Source organism: Bubalus bubalis, chromosome 1 (genome assembly GCF_019923935.1).
Source record: "Bubalus bubalis isolate 160015118507 breed Murrah chromosome 1, NDDB_SH_1, whole genome shotgun sequence".
In the NCBI taxonomy this organism is placed as follows: domain Eukaryota; kingdom Metazoa; phylum Chordata; class Mammalia; order Artiodactyla; family Bovidae; genus Bubalus; species Bubalus bubalis.
The window spans coordinates 197,593,372-197,612,555 of NC_059157.1; the positions used below are offsets into that span (position 1 = coordinate 197,593,372).

Genomic DNA, 19,184 nt, shown 5'->3' on the forward strand with positions numbered 1-19,184 from the left:
GACAAAGCAATAGCTTCTTAGACTTTCTTTGAATAAAGATTTACATTGCTAAAATATACAGGAAAAATTTCCTTTACTTCATACTACTTGCCCACCTCCCCCAAATATATTTCCACAATTTCACACAGTTTATAAAACAAACCCTAACAAACCAAAAAGGTTGCTTATCAAAATGTTCCTCACCAGGGAAGCCCCTATCAAAACGTTTTCATAGAACTACAGTGGCAAAAGTAGAAAATATCTCTGGGGATCTGAAATTATCTCTTAAAATAATCTTAAGGTTTTTCTTAAAGTTCCTGCCAATTTTGGTTTTGGCTCTAAAATATATTCCTATCCTATACATAGTCTTCCAACCTTCCTCTAGAAACGGAAGCTACATCTAAGTGCACGGCTCTGTACACGTCTTGCCTCAACAATAAGGTCCTCCAGTTTGAGAAGCAGGATCTTAGAGTAATGTCACATTTAGAGATTCAGTTCAAAGTATACCTCATCTAAAGTTTCAACAGTATTGCTGAAGTCACTGCATCTGAGAAAGCTATTCATTTACAAATATTTATTTTGAAATTTACAACCAAATGTTTAGATACTGGTTTTTTGAGCCAGACTGTTAGTTTTTTTCCATTACCCGTTTCCCTCTCTGTCCAGAGGAATAAAGTTTTACCTGGTTATTGACCCACCCAGCAAGAGAACAGACTCCTAGCATGCCTTGAAGCATTGTTACTTAGTGTGGACAGGAAGGAACGGCACAACTTTGACACCTTCAGCCTAAAAGAAACAACTCCAGAGCCAAGACTAACATTTCCCACCTCCCTCACACTGAATAGCATGTGTCAAACTGTGCCAGCTTTGACCACGCAGAGGTAGGCTAATATCCTACAAGACTTAAGCAAAATATACTGAATGATCTTGTAGAGCAAAGCTGCCCCAACAACACACAGTTGAACCACTGACTTCTAGACTATTAAGAGAAATAAAATTCTTAAATAGGTATCATGGACATCCCTGGCAGTCCAATGGTTGGCAGTCCGCCTGCCAGGGCAGGGGACATGGGTTTGACCCCTGGTCCGGGAAGATTCCACATGCCAAGGGGCACCTAAGCCTGTGTGCCACAACTCCTGAGCATGTGCTCCACAATAAGAGAAGTCACAGCAACGCAGAAGCCCCAGCACCGCAGTTAAGAGCGCAGCCGCCATGCACTGCAACTAGAGAAAACCCACGCAGCAGCAACAAAGACCCAGCGCGGCCACACATGAGTGGGTAAGTAGGTAAATAACAATTATAAAATGGGTATTTTTTGGGGGGTCTCGTATTATGATATTGTAACTTTCAAGACTAAAAAAATGAAAAATTTCACATCACAATAATCTTCCAGTTTGGCAATACTCCAATTATACTAAGAAAAGATTGTTATGCCAATGGGAATAAATTAGGGGAAAAAACTGCTAATCAAAACAGGGGTTAAAAATATTCACAGGCAATTCTAAAAAGGTTTAGATGTATTTATATAAAATTATTAGAAAATATGTATAATACGTAATTATAATTGGCTCCATATACATTTCTTCATATAATGTTAATATATTTGTGTCCTTAAAATAGTATCAGGTGAGAAAGAAAAAAGAGGTTGATATAGTAGTTGTTACTGTTTTTTTTATAAGCTAAGAGTTCTTGTCTCTCTAAAGCCCAGTTAATTTCCACAAGATCATATTTTTTATTCCAATACATACCCCATTAAACAAATGGTTTGCACAGAAATTATCGGACAAATAGTCATTGAAAAAGCTAACACAGAACCACTAAAATATAAGGCTTTATTCAAAGCTGAGTCCTAAACTTAATCACTTTAATAAAAGGATCCTTGGCTGAAGGCTTTTCAGTGTTAATCACTAACACATCAAACTTCCCTATGGTATTTGGTGGTCATTGGCTTAGTCACTAAGTCGTGTCCAACTCTTGCGACCCCGTGGACTGTAATCTTCCAGGCTCCTCTGTCCATGGGGATTCTCCAGGCAAGAATACTGGAGTGATCTGCCATTTCCTTCTCTACCCTATGGTATCCCTGGGTCAGGAAGATCCCCTGGAGAAGGAAATGGCAACCTACTCCAGTAGTCTTGCCTGGAAAATCCCATGGACAGAGAAGCCTGGTAGGCTATAGTCCATGGGGTCACAAAGAGTTGGACACGACTGAGCGACTTCACTTTCTTTCTTTCTTTCAACCCACTCAAACTGAGGAAAACATCTCCTCCACAGTATAAACCACATACACAGCACTCACAGAACACATACACACTCACATTTATGTGTGAGAGATGTCTGGAATTCTATGACTCAATGCCTTGAATCGTATTAATGTATTTTATGACTATGGACGTTTTTTCCCTTTGATCTGTAGAGAGGAAAAACTAAGGAACAAATTGATTAATTTTAAAAGAAAAAATTTTACCTATCAAATTTAGCTGCAATTAAATACTGAAAATGATACGATAAAACACTTACGTTCCCTTTAACAAAATTTATTAGAATGAAAAAATCCTCTTACACATGCTGAATTTCACTTCAAGGATTTTTTTTTTTAGATAAAGATACTGCTATGTGTGAGAAAAACTTTAAGTATATTTACTGACCATAGTTGGAAGCAAAATGCTGAAACAATTTAAATGCCCATCAACAAGCAAATGGTTATTAAAAAATTATGAGACGCAAGCAGTTCTTAACCAACCTTCATTTAACTGACTCAGGTTAATCAACATTCTGTTTCCTGAGTAAAACTAAGGGTGACTTTGGCACAGCATGTGTTCTGAGTATCAGACCACGGCAGCCAAGGCCCTGCACGTGCACCCCTATCACTGGGTGTGTGCGCCAAGGGGAGAGAGGTGTGCTAACACACCTGTTTGTGCCAACTGCGCCTGCAATCACACGTGCGATTTGTTTAAATATTATTTAAACCGATGAAACAGGAGTGAAGAAAAAGCAAATTGTCTGTATGATCACTAGGTTAAATACTATATTAAGACTCAATACAGGCAAGCTACCAAAAAAAGTACTGTTGAACTGGGTGCAGCCAAGACAACTGATACACTAAGGCAGTTAATATATGCAGAGCTTGTCTTGGGTATCTAAATTCTTACATCATTTTAAGAAACCCCAAACGGGAATTAGAGCTAACACCCTGGGGCAATGGTCTATGCAAGGAAAGTAACACTGAACTCCTGTTAGTGGACTCCACATTGTCAACCAAAAGCCTTACCCCAATTTTTAAAAACCAGCTGGAATATTACACATTATTACAGTAAAACAATTAAAGATCATTTAAAATGCTTCCTTCTGTCAGACTTTGATTAGCTTATCAACTACCAGTTGTGAACATTTTTAGATGAGAGTCTTGGAGCTGTATATCCATGGAATGAAACACTATGTCCAATTCCAAAGTGTGTGGGTTTTCCCCACACATCCACACAACGCTCTAAGGCCAGCTAGCTGTCCTACAACTTAACACGATTCTGACACTACCCGCCAGGGGACAGCATCAGATGCCACAGGTTAAGGACTCAGTCCTGCAAGAGGGGTTCCCCGCCCCACCACAGAGGTCAACAGCAAGTTCAGGTTGTTACCAGACCGCTGACTGGCTACAAACCTAGGTTCCCCTGACCTCCTTGGCTGTGACTAACTGCTAGAGCAGCTGACAGGGCTTAGAAAAGCAGTTTGCTAACTAGATTACCAGGTTATTACACAAGATGCTGGAGGACATGAATTTCAACAGTCAGATGAAGAGAAACACAGGACAAGATCCTAAACAAAGGAGCTTCCGTCCTCAGAGTCTGGGGCCTGGCCCAGTGGCACGTTTAAGCATTTCTGGTTCACCAGCCTGGAAACTCTGAACCCCTCACCTTGTAGGTTTATGAGTTCCCCCTGACTGCTGGCAACTGAACTCAATTTCCAGCCCTTCTCTCCTCAGAGATCAGAGGGTGAGACTAAAAGTTCCGATCACGTGGTTGGCTCCACAGGCAAGGACCCCTTTCCAAAAGTCGTCTCATTAACATAAGGCACCACAGTTTTCCTCCTAGGAAATGTCAAAGTTTTTTCTGTGCTAGAAATAGAGACTAAGACTAAATATATATATTTCCTATTATAAACCATAATATTACACTATGCTTTCAATTTAAAATAACAAGCAGACCCCAGTGCTCCTTATCAATGGAACATCTCTAAAGCAAAGTGTTAAATGAAAAATGCAGCCTAGCAACAATTGTGTTAAAGGTTCTACACACTCCTAGACTCTCCTAGACTTGAATATGCATAAAACATCCTTCAAGGATACTCAAGGATATCCTGTGTATTTAAGATACAGTGACTGCCTCTAGGTGAAGATCACCGACACACGAGAGTCTGAGGGTGAGAGAGTTACTCCTCACCATCTGTGGCCTTTGGTACTGCCTGGAGTTACTACCATGTACATGTTTCAAAAAGTAAAATAAAAAATTAAAAATAACATTTCAATCAGCTGAAAAGCATTTCAATAACTTCCCATACCAGGCATTTTTACAAGTCCAAGTGCCCATTAAAAGAAATGTTTCTTACATAATCAGTTTTTAAAGAAACCATACCTCCATGTTGTATTTCAAACAAACTTAACTAGAATTATTAAATACACAAAACAGACACAAATAAAAAATTTAACTCATTTGATCACAAAGCTTTTTGATTATATCCATTGAAGTAAACACATTTTTCTTGTAGTTCTCATGTGGTGCTCTGAAAAGATATTTTGTGCATATGATCAGGACTACAAAAATTATTTACCCTCCCCCAATAAAAGCAAAACAAAAAATAGCTTTGGCTCTTAAAAGTGATTATCCCGAAGATGAAAAAAGGACACATATTAATGGAGACTAGTGACTGCTAACCACTAGAGCTGACAGTGTCAGTTGCTCAGCTGTGTGACTCTCTGCAGCCCCATGGACTGCAGCCCACCAGGCTCCTCCGTCCATGGGATTTCCCAGGCAAGAGTACTGGAGTGAGTTGCCACTCCCTTCTCCAGGGGCTCTTCCCTACCCAGGGATGAAACCCGGGTGTCCCACACTGCAGGCAGAGTCTTTCCGTCTCGGCCGCCAGGCGGGCCCCATGGGCAAACGCTGTGCTGGTGCAGCACGCGCCAGTGACTGGACAATCAGGACGTTCCTTTGTGGGGGTACAACAGTTCCCCATCTTGAACCTGTGGGTGGTTTTACAAATCTACACATGTGGCAAAATGTCCCAGAATTATATACGAAGACATGAGTACTACTCCGTTCCTCCTCCCCCCAAATGGGTGCATGCAAAAACTGCTGAAACCCAAGAAAGGTGTGTTGTCTAATTGAGCTGTACTGTGCCAGTATCAACTTCCTGCTTTGGGGGTTTCCCTGGCAGTCCAGTGGTTAAGACTCCATGCTTCCAATGCAGGGGGCACGGGTTCGATCCTTGGTTGGGGCACTGAGCTCCCACATGCTGTAGTGCAGCCAGAAAAAAAAACCAAAACCTAAACTTCCTGCTTCTGATAATGCACTGTAAGTAACAGGAAATCAAAGGAGGAATCTGATGGATGGAAACAACAAAACCCTCTCTGTACCATTTTTTAAAATTCTGGAGTGTCCATAAATAATTTCTCCAAAGTAAGGTTTTTAAAAAGTGTTCAGAAACATCCTGAATTATACTTTAGTTTTTATGCTGTTTTATGGTGAACTCTGAAATGCTCACCAAAACACAGGCAAGCAAGGTTAACAACTTGTGAGAAAGAAGGGAATCCATGGTGCATCTCAGCACAGGCCAGGAAAAGGGTGAGATCCACTAGGAAGTGCCTTACGTCAAACCTGGGAACTCAAACTGTACCTCTACATTCTCAACATTTTCTGTAGAAGTTTTAACTTAAAGCAGATCTGGGGACCTGGCTGGAATAGGAGGAAATGTTTATGTGAGTAGTCAGTCGTATCCAACTCTTGGCGACCCATGGACTATATAAAAATAGGTAAGTGAAAGACAGAAATGATAAACTGAGAGACAGCACATCTGTATAAGGAGAAATAGAGAGTCTAAGAATTCACCTATTGATACGGATTCAACTACATCCTCCGCAGCAATGACTCAAATCTGTAATTCTGCCCTTCTCCAGCTGCTGAAGCTTTCGTGTATATTAGCTGAAACCAGGAAGGACAGTAGCACTAGCAACACACAGCTTGCTTTATATGCTGGGACCGCTCTAAGCACTTTACCTCCGCAGGTTAAGAAAATGAATACCAAATAGGAAATCAAGTCACAGAAAAAAGTTTAAGGAATTTACTCATCTGGAATTGGCAGAATCAGGACAGAAGCACCGGCAGTTGGGCTCCAGGGTGCATGCTGTTAACGTATTCGACCCAATGGACCCTAGCCCACCAGGCTCCTCTGTCCACAGCATTTCCCAGGCAAGAATACTATAGCAGGTTTGCCATGCCTTTCTCAGGGGATCTTCCCAACCCAGGTATCGAACCTGCATCTCTTACGTCTCCTGCATTGATAGGCAGGTTCTTTACCACCAGCACCACCTGAGAATCTCAATTTACTATACACACTCTATAAGGCTCCATTGTACACTGAACCATTGTTTGTTTAAAACTAACCACTCTCCCTCAAAACCTGTGGCCTGACTTCACTTTTTCTTATCAACATCTTATAATTTTCTAAGTAGTTTTCTTTTCTCTGTTTTCCATTTACTTTCCTCTAATGGTTACTTTCTTGGCTGCCACTTATCATTTTTACTTTTATTTCTACTACTATCAGACTGAAACTTTCTTGTTGAAAATCTGGGTATCATCTTTCAAGGCTCAGCTTCTGGTCCACATAACTCAGCTGGAATTACCCAGGAACGAGTCAAATCTACTCTTTGTCTTCACCTCTTCATAAAGTAAGTTATGATAGCTGGTTGTCCTCAAGACCCTGCACTCGGAGAAGTGGTTCACCTCTGCCTTGGGGATATAGTTTTATAGGGTGCTGGTGGATGTCTAAGATGCTTCAAATAAGAGAACCCTAGTTTTCTTCAGTATGGAAGTGACACTCTGTACACTTAAGAACCATCTAGAAGAATCCTCAGATTGCGTTTTAAATTTTTATTTTTATGTGCCAGCAGATCAAACTTGGAAGGCAATTTTACATTCACTAAATCATTAGCTCAATCACCTTTAGTGGCACCAATCATCTCCACTCTCCCTCCTTAACCTGATGTTTGAAAGCACTAACCTATGCTGAAACCAGTTGCTGTTCAGTCGCTCAGTCATCTCCAACTCTTTGTGACTCCATGGACTACAGCATGCCAGGTTTTCATCCTTCACCATTTCCCGGAGCTTGCTCAAACTCACGTCCATTGAGTCGGTGATGCCATCCAACCATCTCATCTGTCATCCCCTTCTCCTCCCGCCTTCAATCTTTCCCAGGGTCAGGGTCTTGTCCAATGAGTCAGCTCTTCGCATCAGGTGGCCAAAGTATTGGAGCTTCAGCTTCAGCATCAGTCCTTCCAATGAATATTCAGGGTTGATTTCCTTCAGGATGGACTGGTTTGATGTCTTTGCAGTCCAAGGGACTCTCAAGAGTTTTCTCTAGCACCACAGTTCAGAAGCATCAATTCTTTAGCACTCAGCCTTCTTTATGGTCCAACTCTCACATCCATATGTGACTACTGGAAAAACCACAGCTTTGACTATACGGACCTTTGTCAGCAAAGTAATGTCTCTGCTTTTTAATATGCTGCCTATTGAAACCAGTTAATCTCTACTAATAGAAAGAATAGTGGCACATTTTCATCTTTCACCTTTGTTTCCTTTACCAAGAATGCATTTTCCCTGCCCAAATCCTTCCTACTCTTTATGGCCCAGTTCAAATTTCATCTCCGTCACAGTCTTCAGGACCATGTCAATTCACTGGGATCGTTCTACCCCGTGCTTCTACTACGACATTATCATTTGTACTATTCAGGTGGCATTCTTGTTATTGCTCAACTCTGGTTTATGTCATGGTTTCATAATTAGGTAATAAGTATCTGGAGGAAGCAAACAATCTAATTTTATACCCACACAGCACCTGGCTCAAAGTTACATACCCCACAGGCACTAGAGAGGTTTAAACAAATTAAAATGTTAATGAAGAAAATTCACCATGAATCAATGATACACTAATGTAATGCAGCTTGTAAGAGACATGCATATCGACTTTTGGGGTCCTAGAACAGAGTGCATTCTAGAAGAGCCTCTGACAGACAACTACCCAGATCTCTGGGAACACACAACTATAAAAATGAGTTAACAGCTAGTTCTATAATGTTTGTTATGATTCTCTTCCAAGGAATACTTTTGAGAACCTCTGTGGAACCTTTAAGTTTCAGATTACAACATGAAAAATCATCTGCATTTAGCAGAACGATGTAACTTTAAGTAAAAAGTATTTTCGACTAGTAGATGGTCTATGTTTCTCTCACTATTCCTAAGAGCTACTGTTTACTGAACACATACCTTAGATGGCATTACTGAGTGCAAGGGAAAGAAATCTAAATTGAATATGTTTAGGTAAAACGAATCTATCAGAAGGATGCCGGAATACCTCATGGAGCTGAGCACCAAACAACTACAGTTTTGGTAAGGAAGGCACGCGGCAAGGCCACAGGGGAGCATGAAACATTCAGGACTCTTGTCTTTTTCTGTTTTTTCAGCATCAGCTTCTTTCCTTTGCCTTTACCAACAACACTTTCCCTCACATTAGGAAACAACACCAATAGAGATCCTGGGGTTTCCTTTTAAAAATTCAGCAGACCCAAGAGAAGTCTTTAATTTTAAACCTCAGAACAGTATTCTGATAGACTCCACTTTGGCAGGTTGCCTACCTGTATACCAACAGAGTACAGTAACCATGTGGGACGACAAGCTTTTCAGAAAAGGAGTGCAACCCACGGATCTTTATTTTGTGGCAGGTACTGCATAAAGCATTTCACATATCTGCTTTACTTTGCAAAATGACTGTACGGTTTAGCCTGCATTATCCTTAAGAATATGCCTGCTTTTAAACCTAGGCTCTTCACCAAAACACTGTTAACAACAGACCAATTAAAAGTATTTATCAAAGTTTGGTAAACTGTGGATTCTCCTGCGAATTGTGAAAAAAGCAAAACAGCTACAAGTACACGGCTTAGCTCCCTGGGCTGGAGGCTGACCTGCCCCACACTTGGGGACAGTGAAATCTCGTTTATTCCTTCTACACACAGAGCAGAACTATCATTGGCCTATAAACAATGTCCCTCTAATATTCTCTTTCTATATTCACACAGAAAGGAAAAGGAATGGCTAAAGGAATAACTGGGCAGGCCATTTCCCCTTCCATTTCTTTAGAAAAGTGCGCTAGCCAGAAATCCAGGATTGCATATACATTTGACCCTTGGACAGCATGGGTTTGAACTGTGTGGGTCCATATATAAGCCAGTTTTTTTCAATAAATATATTAGGAAAAATGCTGGAGATCTATGACAATTTGGAAGACTTACAAGTGAACTATGTAGTCTACATATACTGAAAAAACTAAGAAAAAGCTGGGTATAATGAAGGCATAAAATACATGTAGATACTAGTCTATCCTTACTTAGGCATAAGGTGAGTGATATTTAATATATTTATGTTAGTTTTCTTACTGTTTTATAACTTTGCTTTCAAAGGCTTATATTACTATATGGTATTCCCTCCTCCTGCTCCCCCATCTTGTAATTGGAGAGATTGTGTTACCAGCCTATCAATAACACAAGTAAGTTGTTTTTGTACAGGCTAGGCTTCTGAGAAACAATTGATTACACCAGGCTACCACAGAGCAATCATATTGTTGCTGCTTCAATATCACTGCATGAATTGTTGTACTTGTAAATAAACATGAGTTTCTTTTTCATATTTTCTATTTTGATGTCTAGTGTTAGCAATACATATAACATCTAGTGATTTGTTTCATTATAAGACAATATTGATGGGGGTGGTGAGAGAGATGATTCATCTTATAAACAGATGATGCAGACTTACAGTACTGATAAATGCAGTTAAATACTGTAAATGTATTTCCTCTTTCTAAAATTTTCTTAATAACATTCCTTTTTTCTAGTTTAAGAATATAGTGCAGGCATGGTCAGTCATGTCTGACTCTTCGCACCCCCTACTCTCAGTAGCCCACCCGGCTCCTCTGTCCATGGGATTTTCCAGGCAAGAATAGTAGAATGGGTTAGCCATTTCCTTCTCCAGGGTATCTTCCTGACCCAGGGATCAAACCCACATCTCTTGTCTCTTGCATTAATAGGTGTATTCTTTACCACTGAGCCACCTGGGAAGCCCATATAATACAAATAACATACCTTATCTGTTAATCAACTGTTTATGTTATTGGTAAGGCATCTAGTCAACAGTAACCTATTAGTATTAATTTTAGGTGAGTCAAAAATCATACATGAATTTTCAGCTGCACCTGCTGGTTGCAGGGTAGAGGTTCAGTTCAGTTCAGTCGCTCAGTCGTGTCCGATTCTTTGTGACCCCATGAATCGCAGCACGCCAGGCCTCCCTGTCCATCTCCAACTCCCCGAGTTCACTTAAACTCACGTCCATCAAGTCGGTGATGCCATCCAGCCATCTCATCCTCTGTTGTCCCCTTCTCCTCCTGCCCCCAATCCCTCCCAGCATCAGTCTTTTCCAATGAGTCAACTCTTCGCATGAGGTGGCCCAAAGTACTGGAGTTTCGGCTTTAGCATCATTCCTTTCAAAGAACACCCAGGACCAATCTCCTTTAGAATGGACTGGATCTCCTTGCAGTCCAAGGGACTCTCAAGAGTCTTCTCCAACACCACAGTTCAAAAACATCAATTCTTCAGCGCTCAGCTTTCTTCACAGGTCCAACTCTCACATCCATACATGACCACTGGAAAAACCACAGCCTTGACTAAATGGACCTTTGTTGGCAAAGTAATGTCTCTGCTTTTGAATATGCTATCTAGGTTGGTCATAACTTTCCTTCCAAGGGGTAAACATCTTTTAATTTCATGGCTGCAGTCCCCATCTGCAGTGATTTTGGAGCCCCCAAAAATAAAGACTGACACTGTTTCCACTGCTTCCCCATCTATTTCCCAGGAAGTGATGGGACCAGATGCCGTGATCTTCATTTTCTGAATGTTGAGCTTTAAGCCAACTTTTTCACTCTCCACTTTCACTTTCATCAAGAGGCTTTTGAGTTCCTCTTCACTTTCTGCCATAAGGGTGGTGTCATCTGCGTATCTGAGGTTATTGATTCTCCCAGCAATCTTGATTCCAGCTTGTGCTTCTTCCAGCCCAGTGTTTCTCATGATGTACTCTGCATAGAAGTTAAATAAGCAGGGTGACAATATACAGCCTTGACATACTCCTTTTCCTATTTGGAACCAGTCTGTTGTTCCATATCCAGTTCTAACTGTTGCTTCCTGACCTGCATACAGATTTCTCAAGAGGTAGGTCAGGTGGTCTGGTATTCCCATCTCTTGAAGAATTTTCCACAGTTGATTGTGATCCACATAGTCAAAGGCTTTGGCATAATCAATATAGCAGAAATAGATGTTTTTCTGGAACCCTCTTGCTTTTTCGATGATCCAGCAGATGTTCTTTGATCTCTGGGTAGAGGTGGGTGTCCTTTATTCCCATGCTGTTCAAGGATCAACTGCATTTAAGTACCAGGGATAGTACCTACGTATGAATGTCTATACTCCCACACTTCTGAAAACACTTAACAAGAAAATATATACCCAACAGTTTAACAATGAATACACAGTAAGTCAGCTATATTAAAAATAACATAATTACCTAGTTGTGCTGGTTAAACTAAAACACAAAACCAAAAACAATTCATCTCAAATAATGTACCTTAAACACAGCAACAGATGCTTTACAAACCCTAAAATCAGTACAATAAATGCAAGCCAAACTTTAAAAACTGCAGAGCAGTAAAATGGATGCTCAATAAATATCTGCTGGCTTGAATTTATCAAACTCACAGGCAAATCTCGTAAGACAGATAAAAATTAAAGTCAATGAGTAGCATAACTCCAAACTGAAAGGAACTTGAAATGTTTAGCTTTTGACAGTAACAATTATTCTGGATAATAGAGACAAGGAGATTTTACCTAACTCTCAATCATCCTTGTAAAGGTCACAGTTATAAAAATATTCTAGGGAAGTTGGGGAAGGGGGAAAAGAAGGCAAGGAAGAGGGTGAAAGTTATTCTCTTGGTTTAATATGTTATTAATGAGATTTTGAAAATAGCACCATCTTTTAGGACAGAAAATGTTTACAGTTATTTGTATCCTCTTATTTTTCAAGTACAGAAAAACACCAATTAAAAATGGTTTTAAAACAAAAAGATCTCCTCTCAGAAGGGCAGGGACAACACTGGTTGACTCAGTAGCTCAATGACATCAATGAGGTCTCTCTCAGAAATCCTACCTGTCCACTTTGCTGCCAACCACAACTACATGTTCCAACCACAGTGTAAAGGCTCATCTCAAGCTGGTCCACCTCAGATAACACCCAGCAACTATCCAATAGTAGAAGTCATCTACTCCCTGTGTGTCTACTGTAATTAATTAGTTAATGAAATTTCAAAAGCAGTTTTAGGTTTTAAACACATCAATACATGACATCACTCAAAGTCAGAACCTTAGGGTTCACTCTTGATGCTGTAAATTCTATGGGTTTGGACAAATGTTTAATGGTACTTATGTATCTATCATTATGGTATCAGAGCATTTTCACTGCCCTAGAAATCCCATGTGCCCTGCCTATTCCTTCCCACCCCCTAGCAACCCCTCATGTTTATACTGTCTCCACAGTTTTAACTTTTCCAGAAAGTCATACAGTTGGAATCATACAGTATGTAGCCTTTCAGACTGGTTTCTTCCACTAAGTATAGTATATGCATTTAAGGTTTCTTCATGTCTTTTCATGGCTTGAGAGCTCATTTGTTTTTAGTGCTGAATAATCTATTATTTATCCATTTACCTATTGAAGTACATCTTTGTTGTCATTGTTGTTCACTCAGTCGTGTCTGACTCTGTGATTCCGTGGACTGCAGCACACCAGGATTCCCTGTCCTTTACCACCTCCCAGAGTTTGCTCAAACTCATGTCCATTGGGTTGGTGATGCCATCTAACCATCTTGTCCTCTGTCGCCCCTTCTCCTCCTGCCTTCAATCTTTCCCAGCATCAAGGTCTTGTACAATGACTTGGCTCTTCACATCAGGTGGCCAAAGTATTGGAGTTTCAGTTTCAGCACCAGTCTTTCCAATCAATGTTCAGGACTGATTTCCTTTAGGATTGACTGGTTTGATCTCCTTGCTGTCTAAGGGACTCTGAAGAGTCCTCTCCAACAGCACAGTTTAAAAGCATCAATTCTTCAGCCTTCAACCTTCTTTATGGTCCAACTCTCACATCCATACATGACTACTGGAAAAACCATAGCTTTGACTATGTGGAACTTTGTTGGCAAAGTAGCGTCTCTGCTTTCTAACACGCTAAGTTTGTCGCCGTTTTTTTTCCCAAGGAGCAAGCGTCTTTTAATTTCATGACTGCAGTCACTGTTGGAAGTGATTTTGGAGCCCAAGAAAATAAAGTCTGTCACTGTTTCCATTATTTCCCCGTCTATTTGCCATGATGTGATGGGACTGGATGCCTTGATCTTGATTTCTGAACGCTGAGTTTTAAGCCAGCCTTCTCACTCTCCTCTCACCCTCATCAAGAGGCTCTTTAGTTCCCTTCACTTTCTGCCAAAAGGTTAGTGTCATCTGCATAGCTGAAGTTATTGATATTTCTCCAGCAATTTTGATTTCAGTCTGTGCTTCATCCAGCCCACTTGGTTGCTTCCAAGTTTTACGTCTTCCTTCTCAATTTGTATACCATTTATTTCCTTTCTCTTGTTATTCCCACATTAGCTAGAACTTTCAGGATGATGTTGAAAAGAAGTTGCAAAAGGGAAGACTCTTGTCTTACACCCAATCTTAGTGGGAAAGGTTTGAGTTTCTCACCATTAGCTGTAGATTTTTTTGTCGACATTCTTTCTCAAGTTGAGGTAGTTCCCCCATTATTCCTAAGCTTAAGGAGAGACTTTATCACGCAGGTGTTGGATTTTGTCAAACACTTTTTCTACACTACAGATATGATTTTGTGATTTTCTTTTTTAGCCTGTTGATATGAGAGTTTACATGAATTAACTTTCAAAGGTTGAACCAGACTTGCATAGCTAGCATAAATCCCAACTGACCATGTTGTAGAATTCTTCTTACATAGTGTTGTATTTGATTCATTAACACTTTGTTGAGAAACTTTCACATCTTATGTTCATGAGAGATACTGGCCTGTAGTTTTCTTTTCTTATATTGTTTTTGTCTCATTTTCATATTAGGGTAATGCTGGCCTCAAAAAATGAGTCAGAAAATATTCCCTCTGCTTCTTGCCTTTGAAAGAGACTGTAGAGAACTGGTATAATTTCTTAGGTGTTTAGTAGAATTCATCAGTGAATCTGTCTGGGCCTGGTGCTGTTTTAGAAGGTTATTAATTGTTGACTCAATTTCTTAATAGATATAACCTATTTGTACTGTCTGTTTCTTGTGAGAGTCTCAGCAAAAGAATTTTTTAAAGGATTTGTCTATTTCATCTAGGTTGTCCAACTTCCTGGCACGGAGTTGTTTGCTACATTCCTTTATAATCCTTTTCAGGTCCACAGGCCCCCCAGTGGTCGCCCTTCTTTCATTTCTGATGTTAGTAATCTGTACCTCCTCTTTTTTCTTACCTGGTGGAGGCTTATCTATTTTGTCAATCTTTTTAAAGAACTAGCTTTTCTTTTCACTGAAAACAGAAAATCAACAGAGAAAAATCAATTTAGTTGACTTTTGCTCTATTTCTTCTGCTTTTTTTGGATTTAACTTGCTCTTCCTTTCCTAGTTTCCTAAAAGCTTAGATTACTAATCTTCTCTTCTAATATGTACATTCAATGGTGCAAGTTTCCAGAAAAATCAATGCTTTCACTGCATCCTCCAAATTTTAATAAGTTGTGCTTTCATTCTCAGTACAAAACCTTTTATATTTCACTTGAGAGTTCTTCCATGGCCCATTGTTATTTAGAAGTTTGTTGCTTTAATCTGCATGTATTTGGGATTTTCCAGTTAACTTTCTGTTAGTGACTTCTAGTTTAATTCCATTTTGTTCTGAGAGCAGACATTATATAATTTCTATTCTTTTCAATTTGTTAAAGAAAGTGTGTTTTATGGCCTAGAATGTGCTCTATCATGGTAAATATTTCATGTGAACTTAGAAGAATGTATACTCTAAAGCTGCTGGATGAAGCAGTCTACAGATGTCAACTATATCCAGCTGTTTGCCAGTGCTATTGATTACGTCCTCACTCATTTTTTGCTACTTGATCTATTTCTGACAGAGGAGTGCTAGAGTCTCCATCTCTAACAGCTGACTCATCTATTTTCCCCTGCAGTTCAATCAGTTTTTCTCTCATATAGTTTGATCTCTTTTCTTAGGTGCATACATATAAGGGTTGTTATGTCTTCCCAAAGAATGGACCCTTTTATCCCTATATAAGGCCCTTCTTTATCCTTGATAACGATCCCTGCTTTGAAGTATATTGTGTCTGAAATTTATACAGCTACTCCTGCTTTGTCCTTTTTTTTAAATTGAAATATAGTGATTTATAACGTTCTGTTAATGTCTGCTGCACATCAAAGTAATTTCAGTTATATATATATATATATATATATATATATATATATATGAAGTGAGGTGTTAGTCACTCAGTTGTGTCCAACTCTTTGTGACCCCATGGACTATAGCCTGCCAGGCTCCTCTGTCCTTGGGATTCTTCAGGCAAGAATACTGGAGTGGGTTGCCATTTCCCTTTCCAGGGGATCGTCCCAATTTAGGAATAGAACCCAGGTTTCCTGTGTTGTAGGGAGATTCTTTACCGTCTGAGCTATAATATATGTATATTATATATGTATACACACACACACACACATATACACACACACACATTCTTTTTAGTGCTCTTTTCCGTTATGTTTATCTCAGGACACTGAGTACAGTTCCCTGTGCTGTACAGTAGGACTTTGTTGTTTATCCATTCTATATATAATAGTTTGCATCTGTTAAGCCCAAACTTCCAGTCTATCCCTCTTCCATCCACTCTCCTCCTGGACAACCACAAGTCTGTTTCGCTATGCCTGTGAGTCTGTTTATGTTTTGTGGATATGTTCATTTATGTCAGGTTTTAGATTCCATATATAAGTGGTATCATATGGTATTTGTCTGACTTACTTCACTTAGTATGATCATATCTAGATTCAACCATGTTGCTGTAAACGGCATTATTTCATTCTTTTTTTTATGGCTGAGTGGTATTCAATTGCATATTTGAGCCACATTTTCTTTATTCATTATCTGTTGATGAACAACAAGGTTGTGTACATGTCTTGGTTACTGTGAATAGTGCTATGAACACAGGGGTGCATATATCTTTATGAGTTGTAGTTTTGTCTGGGTATATGCCCAGAAGTGGGATTGCTGGATCATATGGGGTAACTGTTTTTAGTTTTTTGAGGTACTGGCATAATGTTTCCACAGTGGCTGTACCAACTTACATTCCCATGTGTCTGCTTTCTTTTGATCAGTGTTAGCATGGTACTTTTTTTCTTCATCCATTTACTTTTATTTGTATGTGTCTTTCTGTTTAAAGTGGGTTTCCTATACACAACATATTGCTGTTCTTCAATACTTAGTCATGTCAAACTCTTTGCAACCCCATGGACTGCAGCATGCCAGGCTTCCCTGTCCTTCACTGTCTCCCAGAGCTTGCTCAAACTCATGTCTGATGAATTGGTGAGGGCATCTAACCATCTCAACCTCTGTAGCCCCCTTCTCCTGCCTTTGATCCTTCCCAGCATCAGGGTCTTTTTGAATGAGTTGGATCTTCACATCAGGAGGCCAAAGTACTGGAGCTTCATCTACAGCATCAGTCCTTTCAATGAATATTCAGGGTTGATTTCCTTTAGGATTGAATGGTTTGATCTCCTTGCTGTCCAAGGAACTCTCAAGAGTCTTCTCCAGTACCACAGTTTGAAAGCAACTTTCAATTGGCTCATTTAGAGCACTGACCACTGATACACTTGGATTAATATTTACTATATTCATTACACTTTCCTATTTGTTTCCCTCATTCTTTATTTCTATTTTTATCTTCAACTCTTTTCCTGCCTTTTGCAGTTTTACTTGAGCATGAATTTAATAAAAATCCATTTTCTCTACATTCTTAGCCTACCAGTTACACTTTAAAAAAATTTTAATGGTTGGACTAGAGATTACTGTACACATTTCCAGCTGATCTATCTACTTTCATAGGTACTGTCAGTTCTGTTAGAAACAAAATAACCCTGATTCCTCAGTCCTGTCCCTTATTGTCACTGTCACCCACACAAAGTCAGACCTCTGACCATCAGAAGGAGGGGGAAAATTAATGAACACTAAGTAAGAAGCCAAAGTCTCTGCTACTTTGAGTTTGCTAGACAATGTGGTATGAGGAAAATATCAGAAGAAGCAAGACACCCATTAGAGAAGAAAGTCAAAGCAATTTTGTTACAACCCACTGAAAAGACAAATGGAATGAAAGAAAAAGGAATCACTAGCTGTGTTATGAGCTAGAATCTGGCGAAGCATCCTGCTGTCACCCCTAAAATCACTGTGAAATAACCCAGTCTTAAGTGGTATATTATAATCCACAGAGCAAGTACACAGTTCACAGAGCTGCCACCACTGCAGACAAAAGAAGCCTCCAAGGTCACCTAGTTCAACTGCTTTATTCTACAAATGAGAAAAACAGGGTTCAGAGAGGCTGAACCTTGGAAGGGCACACAGGCTAGAACCTGGTTTGTCTGACTTAGAAGCCAAGGTTCCTCTTGCTAGTACTTTCTGGATCTCTTTACCTTCTTACAGTTTAATAAGGTAACAGCACCAGTGTGGTAGCTAGCATTCTTTATATCCATGTGTGTAGCTGTAAATATCTGCACATATTTGGATTTTAGAAAATAATATATTTTAAAAATCAAAGCACTGGACTTTCCTGGTGGTACGGTAGGTAAGAATCTGGTACATGGGCTTGACTCCTGGTCCAGGAAGACTCCACATGACGTGGAGCAACTTAAGCCTGTGGGCCACAAGTACTGAAGCATGAAGGCTTAGAGCCTGTGCTCTGCGTCCAGAGAAGCCACCACAATGAGAAGCCCATGCACCACAACCAAGAGTAGCCCCTGCTCACCCAAGGAGAGAAAAGCTCAAACGGCAATGAAAACCCAGCGAGTCAAAAACAAATAAATACATAATTTTTTAAAGCAGTAACAAAGGACTCATTACTATCCTATAACTGTAGAAATATGGTCGCACTTTAGAAAAAATTTCCATATAGCATGACAACCTTAATGTTCTTTTTTATAGCCCTCTATCTGTGGTAATTACAATTATAAAGTGAAACTCACAGTACAAACTCTAGGAATAAGAGACACTTTCAGTTCTTAGAAAAGAATCACATAAAACAGGAGACTCAATCATTAGATAATTTAAACACAAAATATCACATTGCCTACTAGAAAATACATGTAACTGAAAGTTACATTAACATTTATTAAAATTTATTAAATTAATGCTTATTAAAACATTTATTAACATTATTAACAGTTTTTTATGGTTAGTAAACAAGGAAGGGGCTTTCCTGGTGGCTAAGCTGGTAAAAAATCCTACTGCAATGTGGGAGACCTGGATTCGACCCCTCAGTTGGGAAGATCCCCTGGAGAAGGGAATGGCTACCCACTCCAGCATCCTGGCCTGGAGAAGTTCATGGACTGTATAGTTCACGGCGTGGGAAAGAGTCGGACACGACTGAGCGACTTTCACTTTCACACAGGAAGATACACACAACAATTCATCATATTTCTTGGTGAAGCTTATTTTGAACAGTCTCCATTTATAAACAAATATTTTAAATAAGGCTAACTCAAACATGCCCTCACTCAACTATAAATGTTAATCTTCAGCACAAGATAACATTTTATATTATCAGCAGCTTGAAAAAAAGAAATCTAGTCACAA

At 39.6% G+C, this 19,184-nt stretch overlaps 1 protein-coding gene across 9 annotated transcripts in view; it reads right to left on the reverse strand.

Moving 5' to 3' along the window:
• Nucleotides 1-19,184, reverse strand: part of ANKRD28 (ankyrin repeat domain 28) — a 215,163-nt gene that overhangs the window by 77,261 nt on the left and 118,718 nt on the right. The gene's annotated exons all lie outside the window — the stretch shown is intronic.